Genomic DNA, 15,640 nt, shown 5'->3' on the forward strand with positions numbered 1-15,640 from the left:
CTTTTCAAAAGCTGTTCCGTCTTACCTAACTTTGTTTTCTTTCAAGCCAACAAGACTGGTTTTTCTTTTTCTCCCCAGTCCTACCATTACTGCAAAGTATTAGCAACAGGTAGTCACCTAGTCTTTTCTATTGCACTACTGTAAAATATTAAATAGGTAAATTTGCCTCTCTTTAAAAGGGTAACACAGACCACAGGTAGTGTTTAAATCACAAAGTTTCAGAGGTGTTGTACTGGTGCTGTGCAGCAGAGTGCTTTTTACTTACCACACAGTTCCACAGAGCTTTTCCTGCAAATAGTTTCAAGCTAAAGATTGTCTAAATTACTGGGAAAGTCTTCCTGCAGTTGGAGGGGCCTCTGGCTCAGATATGTCAGAGCAATTAACTAGACCTCCGTATATCTCTGGAGAGAATGCAAATGGATTTTAAAAAATAAATTCTGTAAGCAGAGTCCTCACACTCATCATGGCAGGAGATGGAGGAGGAATAAAACTGCTTTTGGTGGACTGCGCCCTTAGCTCATGATTTAGTCAACCTAAATGTGGAAGGAGAAAAGCAAAAAAAGGTGAACTCCTATTTGCATAAATTATTTTCCTCACATTTCAATTTCATTTCCCTCCTAACAACTGCACTTTATTCCTAAGGTTAAACAGAGCTTAGGTATCAGCCCATATTTCGACTTGAAAGAGTCTTGAAAATTATCTATGTTGTTTAATTAAACCATAATGTATAGCAGCCTGAGTGGTTTTGGTAACTGATGTTATGCTTTAGGTGTGTGGTGAAGCGTGAAGCAAGTGCATTTAATGTATCTGAGAAGTGTCATTTACCATAGTAAGCATATGCCTGGCACTATCCAGAGACTGAATCCTGCACGCTCTGGCTGTAGAGACCCTCAGGAATAAGCTCTCAGTAACTATTGAGATACTATTGGTATTATATTGTACATAGTTGGAATTCTCAGGACATTCCAATTTTGGTCCTTATATTTATTTATTTTATTTTTTATCATATGACACTTCACAAAATCATGGTAATACATGCTTTCTACCTACACAACAGAAAAAAAAAAAAAAACCAAAACATCCTGAACTTGGCCCTCTACAGCGCAGTCATTGGCAAGCTATCTTTAATGACATACTCACAGACAGCAATTTCTGTGACTCTGCTTCTTTTATGCTTCAGTTCAGCAAAATACTTAGGCTCATGCCTTACTTTAAACAAATACCTGATCCCATCGATATTAGAATGACTCAGAGGCTTAAGTAATTCTATGATACATTGCCTTGTGGAGTGCCAGAGTATTATCAGCCGGAATGTGTTTCAGTCAATACATCTTTCTCGGTACTGCTGAATAAGAAGCTCCATGCCAAAGAGGGGCCATACATATCATTTACAGTTTAAGTAATCTATTATGCCATTGGAATGACAAGTGCAGTAGAAATTATTTTTTTGAATTTTTTTCTTAGCTACAAGTGGAAAAAAAAAGAGAATAATGTAAAATATGTTATTTCATTCATATACTGTTATAAATACTATAAAGTAGTATTAATATATAGCTATTCAGGTGGGTGCCCATTTGCATTATCATAGAATCATAGAATCATTAAGGTTCAAAAAAACCTCTATATAATCTAGTACAAATGTCCCCCTACCACCTATATTACTAACTAAACCATGTCCCTAAGTACCTCTTCCAACCTTTTCTTAAACACCTCGAGGGTCAGTAACTCCAGCACCACCCTGCACAACCCATTCCAATGCCTTCTCTTTCTGAGAAGAAACTTCTCCTAATTTCTAGCTTGAACCTCTCCTGGTACCACGTTGCAGCCATTCCCTCTTGTTCTATGTCTAGTTATCTGTGAGAGGAGCCTGAACCCTGCTCACCACAGCTCCCTTTCAGGTATTTGTAGACAGCAATGAAGTCTCACCTGAGACTCCTCCAGATACAACAGTCCCAGTTCCTTCAGCCACTCCTCACTAGACTTGTGTTCCAGCTCCTTCACCAGCCTCGTTGTCCTCCTCTGGACTCACTCCAGGGCCTTCATGGCTTTCATGTAGTGAGGGACCCAAACCTGAACCCAGTATGCAAGGTGTGACCTCACCAGAACTGAGTACACCTCCCTGGTCCTTCTGACTACACTATTTGTGATATAGGCAAGGATGCCACTTTACTTCTTAACCACCTGGGCACACTTCTAGCTCATGTTCAGGCTAATGTCAACCCCCAGGTCCTTTTCATTACATTCATGCAGACATGACTAACATATGACTTGCATGAAGTTAACTTGCACTCTTGGCTCCGCAGCTGGATACTCTAAAGACAATGTGCTTGTCCTACTTCTCTCTTCACTTAGACCAATGTGAGTGTTAATGCAGGAGCTTTAAAACAGTCAATGCAGGGACATGTACATCCTGAAATTCGACTTGAACAAAAATGAAGCTGGAACCCAGATAAATCTTGTCTTATTTGTGAAGGAAATGAATTAGAAGTAAGTTATAACTAGAAGACCCACTGGCATCTGAGCATGTCACAGCTTTCAGTAAGTAAATTTAAGATGTCTGTGTCTAATACCCTGCTGATTTATTCCAGATGCACTGTGCCACTGTAATCCATAAAATTTTAACTATTAAAAACTAGAGTAAGGCTATGTTTGTAATATTTTATTTTGAAAAGATAACATGAGATGTGCCAACTAATTTATTATTGTATATAATTTGTTTTCTCAAAATAATGACCTTTAAACACTCCACAAATATGTGTCAAAATCACTTCCCTGTTTTCATTACTAAGAAGCTAACGTATTCTGTTGGTGGTAATGAAAGTTATTTTGTTGAACATTGCCTAAGCACATGAATCTAGATAGTTTTCTAAGCACCTGTATTTGGAAGATTTTTTAAAATTTTCTTTCTTTATTTATTTTTAGGATCTGCCTTTGCACTATGAAATGTAGAGATAAAATGGGAAGAAGATACTACTTACATTTGTAATATGGAAATACAAGCAAAAAGAAGGATAAAGCATATAATTTATAAAATCTTTAAAATATCCTCAATTGGTGTGATAGATAGTGGTATTGTCAAATCTGTATCTGAATGGAAAATAGATGGGACATTTAATGCCTACTTTTCTTATGGCACTTATTTAAGAGTAATTCCTAAAGTCCACACTTATTAAAGGATGTGTTACCTTGAACTGGCACACTAGTAAGAGAGATCAGAACATAGCACCTATTTATGACTTAGGAGCTTCTTTACGATCAAGCACAACCAGATTTGTGAGCTATGCTCTTTACATTCGCTCTATGTATTTACTTACCTACTAGTTTATTGGGTCTGCATGGCAAGGTTTTAGTAGTCGGGGTGGGGCTACAGAGGTGGTTTCTATGAGAAGCTGCCAGAATCTTGTCTGATTGAGCGAAAACCAAACAGCTCCAAGATGGACCTACCTCTGGCCAAGACTGAGCACATCAGCAATGGTGATAGCACCTCCAGGATAACATAGTTAAGAAGGGGAAAAAGACAAACAGCATTTTTTACAGCCAGGGTAGGGAGTGAGAAGATGCAAAAAACTTTGCAGACACCAGGGTTAGTGCAGGAGTGTCAGAAAGTGCTCCAGGCACAGGGGGCAGGCTGAGGTAGACGAACTGCCTCATGGGAAGGACTCATGTTGTAGAAGTATATGGAGGACTGGCTACCATGGGAGCGATGCAACGCTGGACCAGGGGCAGAGTGTGAGACATCCTCCTCTAAGGAGGAAGGAGCAGCAGAGACCTGTACTGACCACAACCCTCATGCCCTGTCTCCTTCTGCAGCTGGGAAGGAAGAAATGAAGAGTACAGGAGTGAAGTTGAACCCGGAAAGAAGGGATGGGTGAGGAGATGTGTTTTAAGATTTGCTTTTATTTCTCATTAATCTACTCTGTTTTCTTGGTAATAAATTAGTTGTTTGTTTGTTTTTCTTAATTCAGTCTGTTTTGCCTGTGGTATTAATTGGTGAGTGATCTCTCCCTGTCCTTATCTCAACCCATGACAGAGCTTTGGTGGGTACCTAGCCTTCAGTCAGGGTCAACCCACAACAACTGAACTACTACAACCATATTTGTTTCCAGTGTAGGAGGTAAATTTAAAACCATGTTTCTCATCTCATGTCATGTGGACCAAGAAGACAAACTTAACAGTGGAAGAACTGTACCATTTAGATTTGGTCTACAATTAATACTTTTAAACGTTGTTTTCATCACAGGAACTAATGGAACTAGAGCTGGGTGAGGGGTTACATAGATAAACAACTTTTTGGGTTTGGATTATGAGGCAAAGGCATTAACCTTAAAAGAAACAACCTCCGACAACTCAGGAGTTGGATGTGTCTGTGTGTTGAACCCAGTTAACATATTTTTGTTGTATTAGTAGCTCTAACACTAAGAAGAAAGCCTGGAGTCTTTGCATACTTCCTAAAGGGTTTCAGAATGGTCTATTATGTGGTCAGTCTTTTTAGTCCAGGACACATTACGGGCACGTGAAGTAAAAAAGCACTGAGATCTTAGAGGAACATGTTTACATGTGAAGAGAGAAAAGCAGAAGTAAAGACATTCCACTGAAATAGCATCTGAGAGCATATAAAGCAAAGCAGAAAAGACTTCATGAGGAGCAGTAGCAAACTCACTGTCTTATTCATAGTATTACAAATGTTGTCTGGAATATTTGAACTATTTACAATATTTTATTTTCTTTCACCTAATGAATTTATAATACTAACATCATGTCTTTAAAGTTAATTGGGAGATTCTAGGACACATATAGGTGGATATCACATTATAGCTCTAAGGACTGACATTTATTAAAAGACTAAACTCTGGCTGCCATTTCAGTGAAGTATTAAGATAAGGTATGAAAAAGAGACAAGAATAATAATTAGACATTAGATAATAACTATATTTTTAACATTGAGTTTAGTACTAGTCTCTTTCTGTGCAGCTAAACTGTAAAATCCCAGTTTTTCCTTTAGGTGAAATGCAGCAGAAAGATAAGGTATTGTAAGAAGCAATTGTGGATGGAGTTTATTGATATTGCTGTCAGATAGTGCAGTGATTTGAATACAGACTGCAAGAATTAGCATTTTGTAGGTACCAAGGAGGAAAATTATATAAATACCCCTGCATCATTATGATCTGTATAATAAGTGAATGGTTAATATCTAGTAAAGTATTAATTTAAAAAATAAAATCTTTGGTTTTTAATAGATGTTCTCCTTTAATAATTATTTTCCATAAATACTAAAAAATGAGAAAGTGATAAAAATTTCAGCTTGAAAATCGTTCTATTTTGAATTATTACAGACTCTCTATCATTTTCCAGAGAGTAAAAAAAAAAGAACTCCAACAGTTTTCTGAATGGCACCTTCTTTTTCATTATTATTTCTTTCCTCCTTTACTATGTATGCCATTTAAATGAAGAATTTTTTTTTTCAAAGGGCATGTTATAATATTTTTTTTCTTTATTGTTTGATTGTCCTTTGCAGTGCTATGAAAGAAAAGAAGAAAAATCTCCTTAGGCCTTTTGGTACCTAGTATTTTGGGGTTTTGGTGGGGTTTTATTTATTTTTTTTTAAATGAATATATCCTCTTTTTTCAGCTTTCATTTTTTCATAGGACATCATTCTGGAAGCAGAGGTACAATAATTAATGCAAGGTTGTGTTGTGATCAGTCATCTTAGCATTGGAGAAGCTAGATTCATAAAAAATATATCAAAGCTCTTTTTCAGCTATGAGCAGGTAACCGCTTCATGACAAATAGATTCAGATGGTGTATGATTTAAAGGGGAGTTGGATTGGGCTTTTCATCTACATTACAAACATGTTCCAGTCCCTGAAATATAGGTCAGCTGCTTCTTCCTTTCGTTTGTTAATTCTGCTTATATTCCTTCTTAAAAGTCTCTCTTCTTCCCTGTTTTACATACTACCAATTGCAGTTAAAGCCAAACAGATTCTCACAGTTATAAAAGAGCCACAAGATATTTTACTTGGCTAAGGAGCTACCGAACCAGCAGAAGGAAGTCCAAGCTCAGTGAGGCCCACCTGGAATTCTTCTTCCTTTTCTCCCTGGGTGTCAAAAGGACAGCAGGAGAACCAGGTTTTGGTGTGCTTAAATTGTCTATCACACATGCATTTTATACCAGAGATGCTCCTGAATGTAGGATGATTGTGAGTCTTTGACTTGACAAGTGCTGTTTTTGTTTACAACAAGAAATTTTAAAACAAAAGGAGGTTGGATGAACAGGGACTTATACCACTGTACCTACTACTACATATAAACTCCTATGTGAGATAAAAAATGCATGTCATAGGAATTGCCCATCAAAATACATTGGTCTTACAATTTCCCTTTAGAATATAATTATTTTCTTGGAGTCTGAGTGTTTTATAATTTGGGTGAGCATTGCTATCAGCATTTTGCAGACAAGGACACCGAGTCACAGAGGTTGCCTTTCTATGAGCTATGCACACATGATAAGCAATGAATAGCTTGAAATACTAGAACTGACAGATTTGATTGCCTTGTAGTCGGTAAATACTTACAGAGATAGCAGTATCCTTTAAATTAAGGCAAGTTAAGAAAATTAGCACTAGACTAGTAGCTAGGATACTTAAGTATCCCATTTCCAGTTCTGCCTAGTGTTACATAATTCTACATGATACCAGCAATTAAGAATACTTCAGATTATTCTTTCCACTGCTGCTGCTTTTTATTTCTCAGCATTGAGCAGCTTTTGCCATTATGCTGGCACTTACTTAGCTTTGTCAGGTCTTTGTCAGATCTCTCAGGTTTTGCTCACTTTGTGTTAAGAGCACAAGCTGCCTGCTCCTGACAACACAAGTGACTGTAGAGCAGATAGCATTGTTCCAGGCAGAAGACACTTGATGATGGGTTGCAGAACAGAGACAAAAAAATGACCGCTGCCTTTCGAAACCCACAGACAGTAATGCTTTGTTCAGTAACCACACTCTCTGAGCAGCTCTTCTGTTTCTGTGAAAGAGAAGCAGGTAAGATTTGCAGCATTTGATGCAGATAGTAACTCTCTGCTACCCTTGTTCTTATAAAAAAGACTACAGTGTGGGCCTTGAGAAAATTAAAATAATCTGAGAAAAAACAAAGCATTAGTCATGTTAAGTGCTTATTGTAAAAGGAATTCATACATTTATTCATTATACATTCAGTTGCATGATGAAAAACACAGCACTTTCTATCTCTTAGTTTTCATTTTAGCATTCAAATTACCATAAACATATTTTCAGATAAGATATTAAACCAAGGTCTTGGCCACATACATCTTCAGAGAAGATTTTGTAATGTTGTTTTCAAATGGCCTTGCTAAATTCAAATGTATATTACTGCTGGACTTTCCAACTCTCCATATTAATTTCAATGGAAGATGCAATTCTTTGTTTCCCTTGTTTAGCCTTTGTTCAGCCTTCTGACATGTTCTTAACTAAACTTCGTTGTCTCTTTTAGAGGCTCCCACGTTTCCAGTGGCACATAAATCAGCTCCTTGAGTGTTTATAAAATAATTCACTATTTCAAGGAGTAAATAAGCAAATAGAAATATAAGATACTTCAATTCTTTAAGCCTGAAAATGAGCAGAACACCTCATAACTCCTGATATAAGCAGTGCTAGTATCTTCAATGGAAAGCAGAAGCATAACTAGACTGTGCCTGATCCTTAAATAAAGCCCTGCTGCCATCAGTGAAAAGGGGTGCCTACATATCTGGAGGGGGGAGAGGGACTAAATTACCTGTTGAGCACCCAGAATTGTTGCAGTATAATAAAGATTTGTGGTTAGGCACAGTAATTCCCATGTAGTCTGACTGTTTATTATTAATAGTTTTTGACTATTTATTAATAGTAGTTTTTAAACTGAGCCATCTCCATTGCCATACTCTCATTTTACTCCTTTCCTAACTCAGGCTCTGACTGCCATTGACCACTCTGTGCCCAGTTACACAAACTAAACTAAAAGCTCCCCTAGCCTAATGGGTGTTCTCTTTGGTTCTCACCTCACCACAGTGCTCCTCCTTTTATGTTGCTCTATGTCTGTCTGAAAACAGCTGCTCTTAAAGTTCCTCCCTCTTTTTGGGCTGCCCAATTTTTCAGACCTGTGCAGGGCAAGGCTGATAGCCCATAGCTGCTGAAAGAGCCTGATTGATTTTCAGCATTGGGTACTTAGGCAGCAGCTTTCTCAGTGACCTGAAATGTACTCAGTGCCTTCCAAATTGGGAAATGGGTTATCCATTGCTCTGTCTTCTTTTTTCTTTTTTTTTTTTTAGTTGTACCTATAGATATTTACAAGCACCTCTTCTTCAATGTCAGCTTGGAGTTTCATTACTTATATTCCCTGCTGAAAAGCAGGGAAAGAAAAAGCAATTTAATCTCACTTAGTCTGTTGTAGGCACAAAAAAAAAAAAAAAAAAAAAAAGCAGCATTATCTGTGCTCTAAAAGGTTTTGTGTGAACAGAAATCTGAGCGAATTGAACTTTGCGTCAGTTAAATCTGGTTTGTCTGCTCCCTTTGGGTCCTCATTATCATGATGTTTACTAAAAAAACAGCTGGAAAAGGAGACAGTAGCTTTCAAGAAGAGAGAAAATGTTGCAGTGTTGCATGGGAGAGGTTTTCATCTACATGTACGCATCAGAAAGGAGACAAAGCACGATGTACAACAGAAAATTAGAACTTAGATATTGACTTTCAGGCAAAGACTGTGAAAAATATGAGACCTACATGGCCAGAAAAGCAAAGTCATTGCTACTTTCTTTGGTGGTACAGCACCTTGCACACAGCCAGATCTTTGTCATCAGAAATCAAAGATTTTGTATTATACAAATAAATTATGATAGTGTATGCAACATAGCGTGTTCAATCTGCATTCATGGTAGTAAGAGCTCCACAGAAATCAAAGCCAATCATCATTTATAACACTGACTACAAGAAACACCTTCTTCAAAGCTACTTCCGCTCTATACAGTGAGTACTTTCACACTGTTAACTTGGATGCATCATGATTCCTTTACTTCAGTTCCAATTCAATATTCTCATACAGGAAGCCAACAGATCATTCTACACGAAGTACAGATATTTATCCATTCCCAAAAGGTGCTTCATCATGGGGAGCTGAGACATCTGCACATATTTATGTGGTTTTAAGTGCTTTTGCATTGGTATGTACGTGCCTATGTATACCAACACAGAATGATACACAAGACTGAGACTATCTGAATGTGCAAAAAAGAGAGCATCATAAATTAATCCCTGTGATGTGGAACACTTGCAATGTGTAAACCTCCTTACATAGTCCTGAAAAAAATCAGAATCAGGAACAGACTGAAAATGAAACCAAAAAATATCCAATGAAAATGTCTTCTGCTATAGAAAAATAGGCTATTCAATTTTCAATATTTGCAATGTTTTATTTTCTAGTTGTAGATATTCATTTTCTCCTGAAAATGTAATTATTAATGCATGTTCATAAAAGCCCATGAAGAACAGAATCAATGTGAGTTCTGATCAAGTTCGAACTGCAATTCATATGGCCAAGACGAACTTTAGAAAAACTGTGCCACATTTCCTTCTTTCCCACACAGGTATGAATGGAGAAACTGATTATATTCTTACATTATAACACCTTTTGAAATGTAGGATTTTCCTGGATATACAATAGTCATCTTCTATAAATGATGGCCTCCTGCACAGAGGCTGGGATACAACAGAGCTTTGGATAAAAGACTGACAAAGCCTATCTGAATAATTTGTCCCAGTTCAATAATTCTAATTCATGATGCAAATGCTGTTATCAAAAATTCACCATTTCTGATGTTACCTGCAAACATGCATAGATGTGACTAAATTTATGCAACTATAAATGATATGACTTACTGCCCAGAAAACTCACATGGTATTTCTTCAGATCTTGTACCACTGTCCTTCAAACAGGCCAAATTTTGCTTATGAAGTGTCCCACCCATCTGAATAAGATTATTTGAGTGATAAATATTTTACTCAGAATGAGCTCTTGAAAAGAAAATATGATTTCTTACAAATGTTAGCATTTTTGCAGATAACTCCTGCAAACCTTTGCTGTTGCACTTGCTTTTCTGTTAGAAACCACTTGCGATATATGTATAATGCTACTAATATTTAATAAAGGCATATCATTACTTTCTCTGCTTCCAGAAAAATGTCATTTACTTCAAAGATGTACATGAACAAAGTGAACAAAGTACTCCTGTTTAATCAAAACAGGATAATTAACAGGAGTCCAAGTACCCTTTTCTTAGGGAACAAGAATAGCAGGTAGCAATTTCACTACTCTTTCAAGTCCGTGATTGTGCTACTGAGTGGGAGGATTTGACAGCTATGAATTCACTTCTTGTCATTTCAGGGGGAGTAATTAACAAGTTGACTACATCTGCGTGGCTATTAGCATGGATTGTTCCTTGGATTAGGTGTAGATGGCTGCCGGCTTCCATGAAGGAAAGGTTAATGGAGACATTTGTCCCGTGATGAAGTTTTTTGAATTGAGTGTGATAAATCATCCACCTCTAGGCAACTATAGCCTGAGTATCTTTTCCAATTTAGAAATTAAAAAAAAATAAAATAAAAAATTAATAGGTCACAATATACAGTAAATAGGTAAATGCTTTAGCCCTAACCCCCTTGCTTTTCTTTTTTGTATGTGACATTCAAGGTCATTATTTATCTAACTTGAGGTACAGCTGTTAGGTTGAGATGAATCATGCTCTAGAATTTCAGTACATTTGTGATATATATTAGAAACCACAACCTGCTGGTGACTTCTCTGTGGTTTGCAGTTCTGGATAAACATATAAATTTTCCTGCCTTAACATAACCAGCCAGATGGATACTTCGCTCACATGTAAATCCAGTCAGGATATGTAGACTAGGATCTGGATGCCCCATATGGTTAGAGAGTCTCAATCCAATGACATTTTGTATATGAAACACTACTAAACCCCCTACAGTAGCTAAGAACCTAATAAGCAGCAGTAGTTCGAATTCTGTATGATAGGTCAGTTCTTGAAGAATCACTATGGGCCTGAAGGAAATCCTTGAAGATCTCAGATCTGAGAACAAGCACTCTTCAACTCCTTTTGCCACTTCAGTTTTCTAGATGGATCAATTAGAGACTTCATGTATCACAGCAAGGGGAGGATTGTCAGATTGGGTCAAATCAAACACGCCAGTTGATGAGTTAGAGGTCTTCTGCCTATATGAAGCTGATATAGAAAAAATAAAATAGCCTAATTCTTGGCTGACTCTTCCTAAATTCTAATACAGTAGATAGCATTATGAAATAATTTTAATAAAATTGCTTATTATCATTTAATAATATTACTATTATTAAATAAATATACCTCAGAAATATTTTGATATTGTCACAGTTATGAAAGAGGCTTTATCTTTCCTTCCTAAATTTTAATCTGGCTAATGCTTATGAATAGTAACCATAATTTCACACTTACATATATATATATATTTGTTTGGTTTATGTTTTGCAGATATAGAATTGAGCTCAAATATTTCTAAGAGGAATAGAAGTGTTATATTCAGTGCTTTGATTTTCCACTGACATTTTATTCAGTGGAGATGGCTAAGGCAGAAGTATATCTTACTTCTACTCCAAAAAGAGATAACAGAAGATGGAAAATAATAAGTATAAGCCATTGACACTTAAGGGTTATTGGTACTTTTTGGCTCTTTTTTTGCATGTGAATATGCAGCACAGGTCATTCATGGCAACACAGATGAGAAACAGTTTCTCTCCTGTTCCAGACATGGTAAACAGATGTTTGAGAAAGGGAGTTGGTCATGTGTGTGCTTGCTTTCTGAAACAAAAGAGAAAGAGAAGTTACATCACTGGACAGACTATCAATTAAGGTAATTTAGATCAGGTAAAAATATAGACATAGAAGATCGCAGTTCATCCAATCCATTTTCCTCTTTTGGAGAGTGACCAGTAGTCCAGGGAATCCCACAAGGATTTTAGTTTGGCATATTTTTTCAGGTTCCACCTGCTCATACCTCAAGAGCCCTTCTTAGCTGAAAGGAGAATCTAAGCAGCCCTTGATGATTACCCTGTCCCCGCCTCTAATAATTTATATAAATGATTTTTTAATCCATCTACGTTTTTGACACGTTTTGACACATCTCTACTGACTTTGAGAACAGAGGTTCATATAGGAAGGAATTATCATTCATGGACTGATGTCCGAGCGACTCTCCATAAGATGATTGACTTAGTTTTTATATCTTGCCTGTTACAGAAATAAAATGAACTCTTTTCTCCTCTTTCATCCTCACTTATACTCCCATTTCTCTACAGGTAGTTCTGCACTTGCTGTTCTTGCTGTATTGTTCTTACTAAAGTAGTTAAACTCACTAACCTGGTAGAAAACGATTCTTTTTTGGGGTGACTTTTTTATTTTTGTCTTCTGGACTACTCTTGAATCAGCCTGAAAAACTGTACAATGAGTACCAGAAAGCACATAAGGCTGGGTGAAAGGCAGAGATGAAGAGTGGCACGTCCTCTTTTTCCACACAAATTAATGGTTAGATCTGTTGCATCCTATCTCACAAAACCACAACCTGTTGCAGGGCTGAAAAGTCTGTTCCTGTGGTATTTCATGCACCACTCCTTGTTTGCAATTTAAGGTAAAGAAATTACATAGCTCTACACTGGGTTTCCTCTACCCACTATTTCTTTCCCTGAGACCTCACTGTGTGCTGTGCAGAAACATAGATGTAGCTACTGTCTGACACCACTGTGGCTGAAGAGAATCTGCTGACATAGCTGCTGTGTGACATTTTCTAAGGGCATGAGTGATGGACACAGACAGAGAACTACATTTCAAGACTAAACTGTAAGCATAAATACTCATCCAGGTGTTCTGATTAACTTCCAACCTTTAAGCAAGTGTTAAATGACAACTGTAAGAATGGGTCTCTGGGCCACCTATTCCCTAGAAAGATGCCAACTGCATTTGCCTGTCTGCTTTGTTTATAACAGAGATATTAGCAAAGGAAAATTACTAGATTAAGCATTATTTCATGAGTGTCTGAAAATGCTGACAGTGAGCTGTCACCTGGTGTAAATAGCCCTCAAATAATTGTGTGATGGGTTGCATTTGTAAGAAAATATGAAAGTGACAAAGCAGTAGCAGACATTAAATATGTGCCCAGAATTTTAGATGTGATTCATCTTGAACATGGACAGAGAAACGTAATTGGTTGCTTTGGTTTTTCCTGACATGAAGTCTGGAGACCATTTAGGACTGGATAATTGGCTTATCAAGAAAGAAAATTTAACAGTGGAGCTGGAGATCATGCATCTGAATAATAGCATTTTTTGAATGGGACCACACTGTTCCATTAATGAGGAAAATACTGAAGGAAGGGGTAAAGAATCAAAGCTCATCTTGACCTGAGAATGCATCAAAGTTAGAGGATATAGCTCAGACTGAAATGTTGACAGATGATCCATCTCATTAATCTGCTCTTAGAGGGAAACTGCCAACTCTAGAAATACTACCAAGTAGGTATCTAAACCCCCTTAGACTTAATGGAAGTATAGACTTTATTCGGATATCCACACATGACTCTTGCTATTTGACGTGCTCTCAGGAATCATGTCTGGCTTTCCTTTACTGGACTGGAAGGGCTGTGGTGGTCCATAGGTGATGATGACACAAGACCTGTAGGAGACCAACAGCCTTCCTGATTAGGAACTTGAACCCAAGCAGGATACTGTAGAACTTCTCAAATGGCTGTTGAAGTTAAATGGTTCTTGAAGTAAGGGAAATGAGCAAAGATTTAAATCTCTATTCCTAAATCTTGCAGAAACCCACAAAAACAGAACCTAGATACACAGTTCATGTGTAGAATTTAGGTGTCTGAATATGACACTTAGTCCTACTATAGTAGGCATAAGCTCTGCTCTTTTTTATGTATGCAAGTCGAAATGTTTAATTCCTAAACTCTTAATGTGACATATGATGCAGAAAATACCAACAGGTAGAAAAATGAAAACTAGTAATAAAGCATAAGTTTAGGATTATGGTTCAAACACAGAAACCAGTGTTCTTATATATTTATCCATTTCTCATTTTAAATGATGAAGAATAGGGAACACAACCATAGGCAATTTAGCTATGTCTACACAATCAGTCTGAATACCCTTGGTCTTTTGAGACAAATTGCACAGCTCCTAGATCATTTTATATGAGTTGTTTATCCTGTCTCAGATAAGGCTAATAAATGTATAGAGAATGATGAATGAAAGGCAGTGGTGACAATTTAGCTATCAATCATATTAATTTTTTGAAAAGTGGTTATTTTGGAGCTCAAAACCAGTTGTGGCTTGTTCAGTCCAATTGAAAAGTTTTACCTTGCATAGAAAAATGAGAATGTGAGTGAAATTAAGTATGGCGTATACACATATGCATGTCTTAGATAATAGTAGAAATGATCTAGAAACCTTTTATACCCTAAAATATATTTGAACAGTACTCTTGTAGCAAGATGTCCCTCTCTTAATCTAGTAGATGTGTCCTACCTGCGTCTTCTTTCACTCTGTCATTACTAACTTCATGTTTGTACCTTGAAATGAGATATAATATTTTTTTTACCACACATAATTTTTTTTGGTACATATTATGAAGCCTTAGAATATTTCCAGGTGAATTTTATATTTTTTCTCAAATTCACTCACACATTTCTACCGCCTTATTAAATATGAGCGCAAATGTGTTTTATTTGATGCATTGGTGAATACATTTCTTCGTTAGGAAACCTCATGGAAATTCACGTGCTTAATGCTAAAGTGCCTCCCAACCCACACCCATTTCAATTAAAGTGTGACATTGACACAGCCTTAATGTCCTCAACTGCTCATTTGACACAAACTCATGCAGTGATATCTCACCAAAACAGGAAGCCGCTTTCGCATCTCGTTTGCATTATGTATTCATTTTAAGATTAGTCACATGGCTAATGAGCATCTTGGAGGCTGTCCAGTTTGCTACTCTATGTCATGCTTCCTTTCCTGCCACTCTACTTGCATTAACTCTCTGTGATATTGCCAAAGACTGTACAGAGTGTAAATTGCTCTTATCCCTTTGTTCCAGAAAATGATCACATCCACTGCCACTTGGAAATTGTTCCCATTGTTGACTACAATTAAATATTAAATGTATGCTGAAATAATTTCATTTGTATGAGGTGTTATCTCCTGAAATTTTGCCTACATACAGTCTAATGTTAGAATTTCCTCTTTCCTGTCCCCACTTACCTACAAAAATAATGTTTCTGTCTCAAAATTAAAAACTGAAATGTTTGTAGCAAGCCTTAAATACAGTCATTATTCCTGCTTTATCTTGAAGTGGCATTAAACTCAAAGTGACAGCATTAATATTAGCACTTTAGGCAGCATTTAACTTTTTAATTGATGTTTACTTGATATTTTGAACAAATACTGACACATGTATTTATGTATTTATCTGTATGCATATTTATTTATATCTTTATATAATGTCTGCAGTTGGAGTTTCATCAGATTTTATCAGCTTTTCCAAACT

At 36.8% G+C, this 15,640-nt stretch overlaps 1 protein-coding gene across 1 annotated transcript in view; it reads right to left on the reverse strand.

The window, feature by feature from the left end:
- RIT2 (Ras like without CAAX 2) overlaps window positions 1-15,640 on the reverse strand; it is a gene marked incomplete at both ends in the record, with an annotated part of 197,494 nt that overhangs the window by 111,763 nt on the left and 70,091 nt on the right. The gene's annotated exons all lie outside the window — the stretch shown is intronic.

This window comes from Gallinula chloropus (genome assembly GCF_964237585.1).
Source record: "Gallinula chloropus genome assembly, chromosome: Z".
Taxonomy (NCBI): Eukaryota; Metazoa; Chordata; class Aves; order Gruiformes; family Rallidae; genus Gallinula; species Gallinula chloropus.